Genomic DNA, 12,481 nt, shown 5'->3' with positions numbered 1-12,481 from the left:
ATCTCTGCCCCAGTGTGGCTCCTGTCCCCCAAGCACACCAGCTCAAGCACCGCATGGCATCTTTTTGCTTGCGTGCTTGCGTAGCCCCTTACGGAGCACCGCTGGTTCCGAGGACAAATCAGCACAGGAAGAGGCCATGGAGGAAGAAGAAGAGGAGGAGTGGAGGAGAGAGGTGTGGCAGAATCACTACTAGTAGAATTTTGGAGGCATGGTGGCGGAACAACCTCCAACACTACTGCACCCTGTCCTGCATCCTTCCCAGCTGCCACAAGAGTCAGTGCACGGTGAAAGATAGGTAACGTCCCTGTCCATGCCTGCTGGACCATGAGTCAGTGGTAATATGCACCTGACCGCTGACCGCCCTGTCCAGCGAGGCCAAAACATTACCTTCCACATGCCGGTAGAGAGCTGGAATCGCCTTCCGTGTGAAAAAGTGGCATTTGGGAACCTGCCACTGACGAACCGCACATTCCACAAACTCACGGAAGGGGCAGAGTCTACCAACTGAAAAGGCAGTAGTTGAAGTGCTAGCAATTTAGCTAAGCTAGCATTCAACCGCTGGGCATGTGGATGGCTTTAATGAACTTCTTTCGGCGGTGCAGCAGCTGGGGCAGGGAAATTTGCCTGGTACAATCTGACATCGGTGTACCGATAGCAGATTGCCCGCAAGTACTTGGCTGTGACACACCTAATTCTACACCTTCATTCCTCTCAGTGCAGGTTTCAGAGAGGACTGAAGGTATAGTGGGGTTGGGGATCCCAGCTGATGAGGAGCAGGGAGAGGTCCGCTTTGTAGGATCAGAAGAACACCACCAATTTTCTTCAGGTAGCTTTAGGTGCACACTGTGCAGAGGACACAGTACACTAACTGTAAATACTGTAGCTGCCTGCCTGTGGTATTAATAGGAGCAGAACAACAGTAATTGTCTTCAGGTAGCTTTAGGTGCACACTGTACAGAGGATGCAGTACACTAACTGTAAATACTGTAGCTGCCTGCCTGTGGTATTAATAGGATCAGAACAACAGCAATTGTCTTCAGGTAGCTTTAGGTGCACACTGTGCAGAGGACTCAGTACACTATCTTGTAAATACTACAGTTGCCTACAGTACTAATAGGATCAGAAGAACACCACCAATCTTCTTCAGGTAGCTTTAGGTGCACACTGTGCAGAGGACGCACTACACTATCTTGTAAATACTACAGTTGCCTGTGGTACTAATAGGATCAGAAGAACACCACCAATTTTCTTCAGGTAGCTTTAGGTGCACACTTTGCACAGGACGCACTACACTAACTTGTAAATACTGCAGCTGCCTGCGGTACTAATAGGATCAGAAGAACACCACCAATTTTCTTCAGGTAGCTTTAGGTGCACACTGTGCAGAGGACGCACTACTCTAACTTGTAAATACTACAGCTGCCTGTGGTACTAATAGGATCAGAAGAACACCACCAATTTTCTTCAGGTAGCTTTAGGTGCAAACTGTGCAGAGGACGCACTACACTAAATTGTAAATACTGTAGCCAATAGGACTAACAGGATCAGAAGAGCACCAGCAATTTTCTTCAGGTAGCTGTAAATACTGTAAAAACACCTGCCTGCCTGTCAGTAGGAAGAGAATAACAGGAACGGATCTAGCTAAACTGAATACAGTATATATATATATATATATATATATATATATATATATATATATATATATACAACACCTAGGATGCATATAAATACACATTACACTGTAAGTGCAGCTAACTGACTTGCCTGCCTACTCTGTTTAACTTAAATAAAATGACACTGTCTCTCTCTCTTCCTCTCTCTCTATCTCTCTCTCACGCCAGAACACACTACACAGGGCCGACGTGCAGGTGGCCTTATATAGTGTGGGGCGTGTACTAAACCCCCTGAGCCATAATTGGCCAAAGCCACCCTGGCTTTGGCCAATTACGGCTCTCTGTACAGAAGGCGCTGTGATTGGCCAAGCATGCGGGTCATAGTGCATGCTTGGCCAATCATCAGCCAGCAATGCACTGCGATGCCGCAGGGAATTATGGGCTGTGACGCGCCACTCGAATTTGGCGCGAACGGGCCATATCGTTTGCAATTCGACGAACGGTCAAACATGCATTGTTCGAGCCGAACATGGGTTTGACTCAAACTCAAAGCTCATCCCTACTGGAGACATGCTTGGCTAGTCTATCACCTTTACCCTCAGCTTCTTTAGCAAAGCAGTGGTCATCTTGGAGGTGTGTTTGGGGTCATTATCATGTTGGAATACTGCCCCGTGGCCCAGTCTCCGAAGGAGGGGTGTTCATGCTTTGCTTCAGTATGTCACAGTTCATGTTGGCATTCATGGTTCACTCAGTGAACTGTAGCTCCCCAGTGCCGACAGAACTCATGCAGCCCCAGACCATGACACTCGCACCACCATGCTTGACTGTAGGCAAGACACACTTGTCTTTGTACTCCTTACCTGGTTGCCGCCACACATGCTTAACACCATCTGAACCAAACTAGTTCATTTTGGTCTCATCAAACCACAGGACATCATTCCAGTAATTCATGTCCTTAGTCTGCTTGTCTTCAGCAAACTGTTTCCTTGCTTTCTTGTTCATCATCTTTAGAAGAGGCTTCCTTTTGGGACAACAGCCATGCAGACCAATTTGATGCAGTGTGCAGCGTATGGTCTGAGCACTGACAGGCTGACCCCCCACCCCTTCAACTTCTGCAGCAATGCTGGCAGTACTCATACATCTATTTCCCAAAGACAACCTCTGTATATGACGCTGAGTATGTGCACTCAACTTCTTTGGTCGACCATGGTGATGCCTGTTCTGAGTGGAGTGGAACCTGTCCTGTTAAACCACTGTATGGTCTTGGCCACCATGCTTCATCTCAGTTTCAGGGTCTTGACAATCTTCTTATAGCCTAGGCCATTGTTATGTAGAGCGACAATTGTTTTTTTCAGATCCTCAGAGAGTTCTTTGCCATAAGGTGTCCAGTGACCAGTATGAGAGAGTGAGAGCAATAACACCAAATTTAACACACCTGCTCCCCATTCACACCCGAGACCTTGTAACACTAACGAGTCACATGAGACCGGGGAGGGAAAATGGCTAATTGGGCCCAATTTGGACATTTTCACTTAGGGGTGTACTCACTTTTGTTGCCATTGGTTTAGACATTAATGGCTGTGTGTTGAGTTATTATAAGGGGACAGTAAATTTACACTGTTATACATTCACTACTTTACATTGTAGCAAAGTGTCATTTCTTCAGTGTTTTCACTTGAAAAGATAGAATAAAATATTTACAAAAATGTGAGGGGTGTACTCACTTCTGTGAGATACTGTATATATATATATATATATATATATATATATATATGTAACGGGCACCTACTTTTATGTAGATGATTCCTTTTTTGATAGTTTACAATGTCAGGTAAATTTAGGCAGGCTTGTACCATTACAGCAGGTCTGTTTGTTCATTTGGGATTTGAGTGGCAGGTAGTTGTATGCGAGTCTCGGCCAATCATTAATTTGTTGGGCGATGTCCCGGGACTCTCATATAAAAGCCGGGTCACATGGTCAGTAGAGAGTCCTGTCGAGCTTGGAGAAGCCAGCCTGGTTCCCGGAGGGGAGTGGTTCCCCCTCCGGGGAGCCAACGGAGCTACCCCCTTGTGAAAAGGGTGGGGAACTGGTCTCCATAGAGGAAGAGATGACACCGTACAGCATGTAGTCGCTGGTGTCGTTGGCCGCCCCTGCGGGGAAGGGAGCGGGCCAGAAAGGAGAAAAGGGAACAAAGAATCATTGCAGAAGAAGCAGCAACAAAGTGGAAGGAAACTGGGCGATCGATCGTTTATGAGTGGCACATGGACTATTGCTCACGTGAGTGAAAGCCCAAGGGAAGGGTCCTGCCAGAGGCTGAGGGTTGTTGGTACGCAAGTCAGTGAGACAGGTGGTGATGGCCTGTGACTTTGGGTTCAGCAATGCCCCGGGATTCCAATCAGTCAAGCGGGAGGAGTTATTCAGAGTGACTTTTCTTTCTCTCAACTTGGAAGTACCATGCAGATGGGAAGTAGTGGTAAAAAGGTAGCGGTAAAGCTGCAAGCACACATATAGAGATACAGACTGTTCTTGAAAAGTTCTGCAGATGAAGAAGTTATTCAGAGTGACTCTTTATTAATTATTCTTTATTATCAAATCTACTTCCATCTTCCCTGTTTGAAGAAATCACACAAAGTGATTTCCTATTATCCGCAAATGATTCTAGTTTCTTCCATAAGAGACAGTGAAAAGATGATAATGCAACAAAAGAGCATCTCAAAAGAAGTCCTTCTCCTATCCCAGTTCATGTTACTTAATAAAGCAAAAGAAAAAGCATTATGGACTGTGTTTTTGAATTTATGGGCTGCAATGGGTTGGGTGGTAAACGTGAATTACGGATATAACAATTATTTGAATGGTCATCTCCAGAAGAGTTTGAGTCAAGTGATGAGGAGGAATGTTTCCGAGAAAGTTCCACTTCAGTGGAGGCTTCCACAGGAGTGTTAGGAAAGTTATCTGGAATAGTTAAAACTCCAGTATCTCTGTTTAATGTTTCAAGTACTACCCTTCCTACTAGGACAGCTATGTTTCAACAATGGGTCAGCAGAGCTACTGACGCATGTGTTTTGCCTGGTAGAGGAAAGGCTAAAGACTTGCCTAGACTCTCAAGATTTCAAAGAGAGGTTCAGAGAAAAGTGGCTCAGGAGTGGGGCTTCGATTACCCCTATGTTTCGGAACACATTATGAAAATTATTGAAAGTTCTCGGGAAGCATGGGAGAACGAGCTTGTTTGGGACCTCCACGTTCCTAAGCCAAAGAGGACACCTGACAGTGAGGTTTGGGTCCGATTTAAAGATATCCACCGTGAATGGAGACTTGGAAGAACGATTCACAAAGATAGAGTATTAGTGGTAAAGGCCAGACAAAATACCCCTAGCTATTCTATCTCGGTGAGAGGACCAGGGGACAGTCGGAAAAGGTTGCCTGACCCGAGGTACTATTTGTGAGAAGGATTGTTGAAGTGTAATCACAAATGTATTTCCTACCCAGATTGACTGCAGGATGGCAGATGGGTTAGGGTGGGTTTTCCTTAAATACTTTGCCCAGCAGGAGACTCACATTCATGGTGCCTAACAAGGACAAAGTTATGGACACTAGGGTGTGTTGTCTCTGCTAAGTCCCTTTGCTGCACAAGTACTCCTATAAGGACTCTTGTTTAAGAGCCAAACAGAAAGTTTATTTGCCAACGGGCAGACGGATTGAATTGCTGTGCATGTCTGTTTGGGATGCACTCTGCAGGAGGACTGCTGGACTCCTTTTGAGGGAGCAATTATCCTAACAGGAGCATACATGCCATAAAGAATTGTACATATTTAATTGATTACCCAGTAGAGGATGATAACCCCCTCTGTTTGGTAATGTGTGTGTAGTAGTTAGTATTAGTTAGAAATGTTTTGTGTCTTCTTTTAGGAATATTGAAGATGTGACGGCTGTCTATCTCACAGATGAAGGCCTGTGGTAAGCAGAGTATTCCTCCTGCGGGAGCAATGCTTTGGTTCCGCTTGTACGGAATGTTAGCTGTAGGGATCTACAGTCAGGCCATGTAAATTGTATAAGAAAATATGTTATGTTGCTATTGTGTACATTGATATTTACGTTATTGTTTTTCAAGTTCATTTTTCTTTTCCCCCATTCCATTTGATGTAATGAGATGCTCTTTCCTCCTTAAAACTAAGGAGGTACTCTAATTTCATTCCCCACAACTGGGGACAGTTGTGATTCAAGTGGGGGGTGTATGTAGCGGGCACCTACTTTTATGTAGGTGATTCCTTTTTTGCTAGTTTACAATGTCAGGTAAATGTAGGCAGGCTTGTACCTTTACAGCAGGCCTGTTTGTTCATTTGGGATTTGAGTGGCAGGTAGTTGTATGCGAGTCTCGGCCAATCATTAATTTGTTGGGCGATGTCCCGGGACTCTCATATAAAAGCCGGGTCACATGGTCAGCATGTAGTCTCTGGTGTCATTGGCCACCCCTGCGGGGAAGGGAGCGGGCCAGAAAGGAGAAAAGGGAACAAAGAATCATTGCAGAAGAAGTAGCAACAAAGCAGAAGGAAACTGGGCGATCGATCGTTTATGAGTGGCACATGGACTATTACTCACGTGAGTGAAAGCCCAAGGGAAGGGTCCTGCCAGAGGCTGAGGGATGTTGGTACGCAAGTCAGTGAGACAGGCGATGATGGCCTGTGACTTTGGGTTCAACAATGCCCCGGGATTCCAATCAGTCAAGCGGGAGGAGTTATTCAGAGTGACTTTTCTTTAGCTCAACTTGGAAGTACCATGCAGATAGGAAGTAGTGGTAAAAAGGTAGCGGTAAAGCTGCAAGCACACATATAGAGATACAGACTGTTCTTGAAAAGTTCTGCAGATGAAGAAGTTATTCAGAGTGACTCTTTATTAATTATTCTTTATTATCAAATCTACTTCCATCTTCCCTGTTTGAAGAAATCACACAAAGTGATTTCCTATTATCCGCAAATGATTCTAGTTTCTTCCATAAGAGACAGTGAAAAGATGATAATGCAACAAAAGAGCATCTCAAAAGAAGTCCTTCTCCCATCCCAGTTCATGTTACTTAATAAAGCAAGAGAAAAAGCATTATGGACTGTATTTTTGAATTTATGGGCTGCAATGGGTTGGGTGGTAAACGTGAATTACGGATATAACAATTATTTAGCCACTCCTTCGGGGGTAAGCGCTTCTTATATATATATATATATATATATATATATATATATATATATATATATATATATATATATATATATATATATATATATATGTATATATATATTTCACAATACTAATTTGAGTTTCAGTGAATGGCCTAGTTTTAGTATATGTTTTAACAGGAAATGAATTAGAGATAATTCTTTGACTTATAGACAGTCTTGAATAATATACCAAGCTCTGCACACAAGACAACATTTTTGTCCGTGTGTTTTTAAGAGGTTGAGTATAAGATCTGTTTGTTGGAGAAGTCTTAAGCCTCGTACACACGATCAAATTTTCAGCCAAAAAAAAAGCAGACTTTTGTGCGAAGGGTGCTGGCCCCAAACTTGTCTTGCATACAAACGGCACACAATTGTCGGCCAACAATCCCGAAAGTAGTGACGTACTCGACCTACTACGAGCCGATAAAGAGGAAGTTTTATTGTCATGCGCCACCCTTTGGGCTCTTTCTGCTTATTTCATGTTAGTGGAAGTTTGGTGAGTGTTGATTCGCGTTTTTCAGTTCGTGCTTGTCAGTTCGTTTATGAACGGCAGTTCGTCAACTAGCCATGTTGCATTCTCATCGGAGAGATTGTGCTATCATTGGGCTTGGAGTTATTGCTTTGACTCAAGTCCAGTCCAGGAACAGGAGGAGGAGGATTTCTTGGACCAAGAATTGGTTGCTTAATCGTGACCAATTCTCTCATATACCTTTGCTGCGGGAGCTCCAGGAGAATAATCCTGATGATTTTAGGAATTATCTCTGGATGACGGACCCCTGATTTCACTGTCTCTTGGCATTGCTGACCCCCTATATTAAGAAGCAGGACACATGCATGTGGCTTGCCATTACTCCAGAGCAAAGGCTCATAGCCACCTTGCGATACTTGGTGACGGGGAGAAGTCTCCAGGACCTCAAGTTTGTGATTGAGATCTCCCCCCAGGCTCTGGGACCCATTATTCCAGAGACCTGTTCTGCCATTATTCAAGTCCTGTAGAAGAACTATATTCGGGTAAGTTTTAGCCTTTAACATCACATTCTATGTATTTAATGTTTGATAATGTATTGTATTAATTTCTTGATTCCATAATTACCATTGTTGTAATATGCTGCGATTGTCCTCTTTGTCTTCATGCATGCAGTAAGCTTTTAATGCTCCTTTTTTGTCCTTCATGCATATTTTCCTTCACTAACCTCCCCAGCATGCTATCCTGGGCCCATACACACCTAGCCTAGTAACTTAACAATGTATTTTGTGAGCTACATTTTTGTGCTTACCCTAAACACCCCCTAAAATGTGTCCAAATGTTATTGTTGTCCTCAAATTCAGACAGAGTGCAAGATGCCATTTTTTTGGGACACAAACTCATTTGGAACCCCCCCTCCCCCAAATGCTAAGTCAACTGATACCAATGCTCTATCTCCAAAACCCATACACACTATACCTCTTTTGTGGTCATATCTCTGGATGAATTGCCCAAAGCATGTAGTGCAAGGGCCTGCCTGATTACCTTCAAATTGTAACATAGAAAGTTTCTGTCTGATATTATATTGATAGGTAATTTATGAATGGCAAAATGTGCTTCAATTTGTACAGTGTGTATCCATATTTTGTAGATTATGACACTTCTTACCTGTCCACTGGGCTGCCAATAATGTAAGTAAGGAGGGGCTGGCCAAAGTATCACACATTATTTATGCATTCAGCTCTCATGGAAGTGGAGAGGGTTACCTGTACAAAACATTTACCCATACCTCCCCCCACCATAACATTTTTCTAATGGGCCACCAGAGGGGTGATGAATCTGATAAGTTGACCTTACACTTTTGTCTTTAAATACTCATTTCAATTTTATACTTATGTTGGCCAAGAATGTTTTTGTCAAATCTGCTTGCAATGTTATGTGCAGAAGTAGTAATTTCTTCTTTCTTTTTTGACTCCACAGTTTCCTTCCAACCCCCAACAATGGCAGCATGTTGCAGGCCAGTTTCAGCATCAGTGGGATTTTCCCAACTGTGGTGGTGCTATTGATGGGAAACATGTGAGGATTGTCCCACCACCCAACTTGGGCTCATTTTACTACAATTACAAGGGCTTTTGCAGCATAGTGCTGCTAGCTGTTGTTTTTTCAACGTAAGAGTTCCTTTTTTTGGATGTTGGGAAGAACGGCCGCAACTTGGATGGAGGTGTCATATTGCAGACAGAGTTCTACCATTGACTCCAGAATGGCACCTCAAATTTGCCACCTGCTCAGAACAATGTTGAAGGCCTCAATTTTGTTTTTGTGGCAGATGAGGCCTTTGCTCTAGGGGAACATGTTATGAAACCCTTTCCTTTGAGGAACCTCACCCGAGAGCAGAGAACTACAGGCTCTCTCGTGCCAGAAGGGTGGTTGAAAATGCCTTTGGCATCCTCTCAAGTCGCTTCAGGCTCTTTTTAACCCCTATCAACCTGGCCAAATATAAAATAAACTATGTTGTTTTGGGCTGTTGCATCCTCCACAATTTTTTATGGAGGAATGCTAGCAGCTACCTTTCCTCACTGCCAGCCGATGTTGACCCCGCAGTGTCAGGCCCAGCTGAAGAGGATGTAGCTCATCCGTTGGTGGGCAACATGACGGCTTTCAAATCTGCCTGTGCTGGGTTGCCCTCCCAAAATGCCTGAGACATCCGCCAAAAATATATGGGATATTTTGTGGGTAGGAGGCAGTGTCTTAGAAGCAAAATGTAGCTGATCAATAATCATAATTTTATTTTATCACAAACTATTATTTAATTTAAACTACTGTTGTCTGTGTTTCTTATAATATAAGAGGTTGTCAAATATAATAGGTATGTGTAATATGTATAATAGGTTGTCAAATGGCCTTTTTTTTGTCCATTTTAGACAATAGTGCAAACTTACCTTATTTGCTACATGGGGTGACAATCTCTTCTTCAGCAAACTATTATGTTGTGCTGTGGTTCTACTACACACACACATTGTTTTTGTTCTTAATGTATCTAATGCATTAAGTTTGAAAACATTATGCTTTTTCAACTCCCTTAATTTCTTTGAGGCCATAAAAATGCCTGAGTTTGGCACATTTTAGAGCATATTGTCACTGTAACTACACCAACTTAACAAATACACTGATATTGAGCATTGAACAAATAAGCCACACATTGTTTAGTAAAAAACATTTTTCTCCAAGCACATTCACATGTGCGTTTTAATTTTTTTAAATAAACCAACATCTTGGTGTATAAACACGTAAGCTTACCATTATTTTGTGGGCTAAACAGGGATGTTAGAAAACATAAGATACAAATCCCCAACTCAGGAACTTACAAAGTTCGAGCTTGTTAAAGTGAAGATCATATGAGACATTAGTATCAGACTGTGTTGATGTTGCCTTCCTCAGATGGGGTGATCTCACCCCTCTAAAAGCCAAAATTTGAAGCCACATCCGTGTAGAGGCATAACTGTTAAATGTTTCTTATGATCCCCTGCTGAAAATGTGTGTAGGTACAAACAGGTTAGTTTCTAAAGCCCCAAAACACACAGTGGGGGTCATTTACTATAGCGCTATGGCGCTAATTCACGCAAATTGCCGCAAATTAGCGCTAATTTGCGGCAATTTAGCGCGAATTAGCACTAATAGTGCTAATTCGTGCTAAAACGGTATTCACTATAGCGCTGCTGAGAAAATACTCCCAAAATCGAATTTACTATAGCTCCCTGAAACTAAATAGCGCCCAAACCCTTACTCTGCTAAAACCTAGAGAATTGCACATGGAAATAATGTTTAGAGCATGATATAATTGCCTAAATGGTACTGAAATATGCGGTATATTATTTAAAGATTATCTGCTTTTAAACTGTGTGAAAAAGTGATTTCTACACTGAAATATCTTTAAAAGTCTGAAAAGTTAAAAATTCCCCGTTTTGGACAACTAGGTGCCAGCACAACTGAGCATGCTCAGACCTGAAAATAACTCTCATTTTAACTCAAGTGTCTTTTTTACCCGGAGCTATAGTAAATACCAAAATGAGAGCTAATTATAGAACATTTTTTGGAAGTTAAAATCTGCTCTAATTTAGTCCAAATGAAGTTTCAGTCATTGATTCTAATGGAACAATTCTAACTTTCACAAAAAAAACCTTTTAATGTTGAGATGAAATGTATCTTTCTGTGAAATAAATTTTCCTTTGCAACATTGTTGCTTCTACTTAAAATATTTTGATTTTAAGAATACTAGAATGTGGAATGTTTTGATGTTTTGGTAAAATATATTTTTCTCTGTCACTTTCACTTGTTACTCTCAATCTCACAACAATCTTTACCCCAAACTGACACAGGTGTCTTTACAATCCACAAACAATACCATTGCTGATACAAATTTAAAATGAATCACAATTATTTGTGCTTTTTATTATTTCCAAATATTCATAATTTGAGCCCAAAAATGTGATATGTGTACCAACATCAGAAATCAAAATGTAATTCCCAAAAATTTGAGGGTAATATTCTACTCTCACCCACAAAAAAACACCAAATATCACAGAATAAATCAAGAAGAATAACTCTGAGTAATGTAATTCCATCACCTGTATGTCCATAGAAATGGAAAGAGGTTAGAACTTCTGCTTAGTATCTCTGAGTGTCTGAGTTCAAATCCCAACCATGTTACTTCATGTAGAGAAGTTGTCTCATCTCCCAGGTCCTTTAACTATGTCTAAATGTAGTATTTATGTGTAAGAGGGTTCCACCACTATTGTAAGTCTTTTCCAGATACACTATATAGCTAAAAGTATTGGGACGCCTGCCTTTACACACACATGAACTTTAATGGCAGCCCAGTCTTAGTCCGTAGGGTTAAAATTTGATTTGTCCCACCCTTTGCAGCTAGAACAGCTTCTGGGAAGGCTGTCCACAAGGTTTAGTGTGCCTATAGGAATGTTTGATCATTCTTCCAAAGTGCATTTGTGACGCCAGGCACTGATGTTGGATGAGAAGGCCTGGCTCACAGTCTCTACTCTAATTCAGCCAAAGAGTGTTCTATCGGGTTGAGGCCAGGACTCTGTGCAGGCCAGTCAAGTTTCTCCACCCCAAATTTGCTCATACATGTCTTTATGGACCTTGCTTTGTGTACTGGTGTGCAGTCATGTTGGAACAGGAAGGGGCTTTCCCCAAACTGTTCCCACAAAGTTGGGAGCATGAAATTGTCCAAAATGTCTTGGTATGCTGACGCCTTAAGAGTTCCCTTATCTGAAACTAAGAGGCCAAGCCCAACCCCTGAAAAACAACTCCGCACCATAATCCCCCTCCACCAAATCATTTGGACCAGTGCACAAAGCAAGGTCCATAAAGACATGGATGAGTGATTTTGGGGTGGAGGAACTTGACTGGCCTGCACAGAGTCCTGACCTCAACACAACAGAACACCTTGGGGATGAATTAGAGAAGAGACTGTAGGTCAGGCCTTCTCGTCCAACATCAATGCCTGACCTCACAAATGCACTTGGAAGAATGGTCAAACATTCCCATAGACACACTCCTAAACCTTGTGGACAAGAAGAGTTGAAGCTGTTATAGCTGCAAAGGGTGGGCCAAATGAGTTTTGAACCCAATACTAATACTGGGATGCCATTACAGTTCATGTGTGTTTAAAGGCAGGC

Source organism: Aquarana catesbeiana, linkage group LG04, assembly GCF_042186555.1.
Source record: "Aquarana catesbeiana isolate 2022-GZ linkage group LG04, ASM4218655v1, whole genome shotgun sequence".
Lineage (NCBI taxonomy): Eukaryota > Metazoa > Chordata > Amphibia > Anura > Ranidae > Aquarana > Aquarana catesbeiana.
The sequence above is the reverse complement of the archived record's forward strand: the minus strand, read 5'-3'. Positions refer to the sequence as shown.